The sequence below is a fragment of the Sinocyclocheilus grahami genome, unplaced genomic scaffold (assembly GCF_001515645.1).
Source record: "Sinocyclocheilus grahami isolate Dianchi unplaced genomic scaffold, SAMN03320097.WGS_v1.1 scaffold144.1, whole genome shotgun sequence".
NCBI lineage: Eukaryota > Metazoa > Chordata > Actinopteri > Cypriniformes > Cyprinidae > Sinocyclocheilus > Sinocyclocheilus grahami.
Genome location: NW_015505323.1, coordinates 394837 through 400003, shown reverse-complemented (window position 1 = coordinate 400003; position 5167 = coordinate 394837). Strand labels below are relative to the sequence as shown.

At 34.6% G+C, this 5167-nt stretch overlaps 1 long non-coding RNA gene across 2 annotated transcripts in view; it reads right to left on the bottom strand.

Moving 5' to 3' along the window:
- Positions 1–4350: 4350 nt before the first annotated feature.
- Positions 4351–5167, bottom strand: part of LOC107591667 (uncharacterized) — a 2640-nt gene continuing 1823 nt past the window's right edge. Inside the window, exon 3 of one of the 2 annotated variants that reach the window (XR_001609895.1) lies at positions 4351–4418. This is a non-coding gene — a long non-coding RNA (uncharacterized lncRNA). Of the gene's footprint in view, positions 4470–5167 lie in introns of both variants that reach the window. The other variant, XR_001609894.1, reaches the window with a different exon arrangement.

Sequence of the window (5167 nt, the reverse complement as noted above, 5' to 3'; positions counted from 1 at the left end):
TGAACAAAATTCACTGCTTACTGTGATGCTGACTTGTGCGTCAACGGTGTGTGAAGACCATCCAATCATGCAATGAATGATCACTGAATGGCCTTAGTGTGAGTGCTCGCACGTTTATTGGGATATGAGATACCATTCAGCGGCACCTGCCCTTCTCACTTCTCCTCCTGCAATGCGCCATTTATCGCCCCTCTTCTATAAATCTGTCTCAATAACTCTGGCGATGACACTACTGTTCACGATAACAGCTCTAACACAAGCAACAAAGCCTCAAAGAACAATTTACTTTGACAGATCATCTCTCCATTTTAATGAGGCGCAAAAGTCATCATCCAGTTTTGTGAGCAGATGTGAAGCAGATTTTTGAAGAAAAAAAAAAACTTGCACAGTGAAACCAAAGCCCTATTTGTACAAAATGAACTTCAATATGTTTATTTTTATAGCCGCATAACTTGTGTTTTTGTAAAGTACAGTGAGACCTAAGCCTAAGAACTAAAGTTTGCGCTATCAAGAGAATAAAGAGAGGGGAAAATATGCCAAAAGAGTGTAAAACCATGGGTTATACAGTTTGCATATACACTATCGTTCAAAGGTCTGTGGTCAGTAAGATTTTTAAATGAAAGAAATTAAAACTTGTATTCAGAAAGGATATATTAAATTGATCAAAAGTGACAGTTAAAGGCATTTGTATTATTACAAATTAGGGTTGCAAAGGGGCGGAAATTTCCGGAAACTTTCCATGGGAACTTCGTCTGGGGAATTTTGGAAATATTCCATGTTTGAAACTTATACAAATTTGAAATTTATAAAACTATCATATACAAACATAAATATAAACATTTTGTTTGATCATAGGCTCACATGCATGCAAACTAATGCACATTTTAAAAATGACATTTTGGGATTTTTGGGGGAATCTGTGATGCTTTTTTCAGGATTTATTGATGAATGAAAAATCGTGAACAGTGTTTATTCAAAATAAAAATATTTTCTAACAATATAAGTCTTTACTATTACTTTTTATTCATTTAACACATCCTTGTTGAATAAAAGTATTCATTTCAAAAAAGGAGAAAATATATTGACCCCAAACTTTTGAATGGTAGTGTATTGTTAAAAAAGGATTTCTATTTTAAATAAACGCTGTTCATTTTTAACTCTTTATTCATCAAAGAATCACAGGTAATAAAAAAAATTATATTAAACAGCACAACTGTTTCCAAAATTGATTATAAATAAGCACATTAGAATGATTTCTGAAGAATCATGCGACACTGAGGACTGGAGTAATGATGTTCAAAATTCAGCTTTGCATCACAGAAAAAACATTATATTTTAAAGTATATTAAAACAGAAAACCATTATTTTAAATTGTAATACTGCACAATATTACCGTTTTGTTCTGTATTTTTGATCAAATAAATGAAGGCTTGATGAGCAAAAGATATGCAATGTTTAAAACATTCAAATAGTAATGTTTCCAAACTTTTGACCAGTACTGTACTTCTGTATGGTAACAAAGCTGGCTAGCAGAAAGAGCATCACAGCTTGAGCTAGTTTATACCTCATAAACTGTCAATGAAACTTAGATGTAGTCTTTGGGCTCAAATGCAGCAAGTGTGGCTTCAGAGAAAATGCAGGGAAATCCCCCTCTTAGGTGACTAGCAGGGATTGTGTGTGGGGGAGGGTCATTTTTAGACTTCTGTTTTATTATCTCACCTAAATGTTTGTTCCAGTCTATGGTTTGTTCAGTCAGTGTATTTGTTTTTATAATGGTATAGCCTTATTTAGTTGCACAGTATATTACACACAGCACAAGGAAGTTTTTAAACAATTTTTTTTTGTAATATTCATGTAATTTACATGAATACTTACCAAGATGGACATTTTGATATTTTGTGTGCAGGATTTAAGAAATGAAAGCACAGTGCATGTAGGGGGTGTGGCCTCAATGGCCCTGCAGTAAGCAGGGGGCTTGTAACGGGGCTGACGAGACACGAGGCGTGAGGATCCATTCGCAAAGCTTTTATTGTGGAGAAGACAGAGACGTGGTCATAAAGCAGGCAGGGTCAAACAGAGGCAGACAGGTATATGGCGGGCAAAACACAAGAACAATCCTAGGGCTAGCGTGGGTCGATGAACTGCAGACAGAATCAGAAGGGGCAAGACTGAGGGAGAAATCCAGGAAACCAAGAAAGCGGCTAAGGCTAAAAAACAATTATTTTAAATAGTAATATTTCACAATATTACTGCTTTTATTGTAATTTGATCAACTAAATTCAGCCCTGGTGAGCATAATCTTTTTCAAAAACTAAAAATCATAAATAAATATAGCTAATTAAAGACTGCGTGCATGTTTCAACCCACAAAGGAAAAGTTGCATAATTTAAAAAGAAACAATTTAGCTGGTTTCCTTATTTATTCAATCAAAAATATTTAGCTTAATTTCCAACTTTACAGATGTTCTTTATGCACCAAGAGCTTGTAACACTCCAAAGAGAAAGGAAAAATTGAAATCGCATCATATGACCTTTAAGAACCTTTAAAATCGAACCTTTCCATCACACAAAAAAAATCTTAAAGTGGAGAAATGTACTTTTGATTGCCCCCCCCCCCCCCCCCCCCCCCTAAAATAATGGCAGGGGAAACACTGCATTTTTAACAGTGGATAAATATAGTGTATTTATAAATTAATATGTTATAGCTATACTTATAGTGTATACAGATATTTATATTTACATTACTATATTTATAAATTATATATCTGTAATTTATAAATTAATATGAACCAAGTTTAATAAATGTTGATACAAAAAATAAAATCTTTAACATGAGTTAATGCATTAGTCATCCTAAAATACTGTTTAACTTACTGTATAGTGTTAAGAAAAAAAATCTATTGCAAATGTAGATGAAAAATAAAAGAAAGTGCATTTCATTGAAAGATTTTCCACAACAGGCTGTGTGGAGCCTCCATGATTGATGAGTGAATGAATGCACCACCACACTGGCTGCACATTCAGACATGACTGACGGACTACTTACATACACAAGATGGACTGCAAAGACACACCTGATTGACAGAAACCAAACTACATGAGGAAGCAATTGGGTCTAGAATGCGTTCTGCCAGAAGCATCCTATTTGGATTGGTGTTTTTCCCCCCGCTTTCATTTCTATTCAGATCTGATTATCACTCTCCATTGATTCTGCATGTCATTAATTCTCACTATTTGTTCACTCCTACCTCATAAAAATTCGCACTTCTCTCTTGCCCAATGCTATCTCTTTCTCATTTTTCTCTCTATTTGTTCTGTTTTCCTCTCACTGTTTTCACAGATCTATTTTGGAGTTGAGCTGAAGAATATAAGAAGCTTTTAAGCGTCACTCTTTCACATTAAAATATGCTCCAGTGACACGTATAAAAGTACGCAACCAACCATACGTGTTGGTATATGTATGTGTGTGTATATATATATATATATACAGTGGGGCAAAAAAGTATTTAGTCAGCCACCAATTGTGCAAGTTCTCCCACTTAAAAAGATGAGAGAGGCCTGTAATTTTCATCATAGGTATACCTCAACTATGAGAGACAAAATGAGAAAAAAAAAATCCAGAAAATCACATTGTAGGATTTTTAAAGAATTAATTGGTAAATTCCTGATTTTCTTGATTTTTTTTTCTCATTTTGTCTCTCATAGTTGAGGTATACCTATGATGAAAATTACAGGCCTCTCTCATCTTTTTAAGTGGGAGAACTTGCACAATTGGTGGCTGAATAAATACTTTTTCCCCCCACTATATATATATATATATATAAATAAAAAAAATATATATATATATTTGAATAATAAAAAATATTTAAATGTAAAATAATGCATATTGTGCTATTGGATATAGGAAACGATGATTATGGCTACTTATTCACGCTGTTGTTTTAAAACAGATTCTAATCTAAATATTTTTAGCATGATGTAACATAATTACCTCATACTGATTGAATACAATTAGAAATATTCTCCTGAAGCAAAATGTGTTGAAGCTGCACAAATCACACAATTCAGGTGAGACGTAGCGTCAAACTCTGCTGCTATTTCAAAGTGATTACATTAATTTAGCTCTGCAGTGTTCTCACAAATGTGTTTACATGGACATTATTGATAAACACACTGGCCTAAAGTTGATTGTGTGACAATCTAAATCTGTTCAGGATATTAAACAAACATGATTTAATGAAAACAAGGAGGCATGGGACATTAGGCACCATTCAGCCATCCATTTAACAGCTCAGTTCAGTCAGCAGGAGGCTCAAATTCAAATTATCTGGGGGCCACTTTCTCCACTCAGGGCCAGTCGAGTTGTTACAGCAAATACACGTTTTTTTACAACCATTGCCATGTCGCACTACACATGTTCTGTGTAGAAACAAGCGGTGTCCAATATTGCTTTCTACACTATGTGGCATTCTATATAGGAATATAAATGGAATATTGAATAAGTGGCACCGCAACATTCACATCTCACACACTGGGAGGATAGTCACTAGTCTCTAATGAGGGCTCATAGGTCGTAGACCCCTGCTTTATAGAAGCAATGTTACTGAAATAACTATCTGGAGACTGCAGTGCATTCATAGTGCATATGGATTAGCATGACAAAATATTTTTTTATTTCATAATATTTGTTATGAAGTATTGTTAGAAAAAACATGTAATGCATATACAGGTGTATCTAAATACATTAGAATGTCATGGAAAAGTTCATTTATTTCAGTAATTCAACTCAAATTGTGAAACTCGTGATTTTGGCTCACATTTAACAAAAACACACCAATTCACTCTCTCAACAAATTAGAATACTTCATAAGACCAATAAAAAATTTTTTTAGTGAATTGTTGGCCTTCTGGAAAGTATGTTCATTTACTGTACATGTACTCAATACTTGGTAGGGGCTCCTTTTGCATTAATTACTGCCTCAATTCGGCGTGGCATGGAGGTGATCAGTTTGTGGCACTGCTGAGGTGGTATGGAAGCCCAGGTTTCTTTGACAGTGGCCTTCAGCTCCTCTGCATTTTTTGGTCTCTTGTTTCTCATTTTCCTCTTGACAATACCCCATAGGTTCTCTATGGGGTTCAGGTCTGGTGAGTTTGCTGGACAGTCAAGT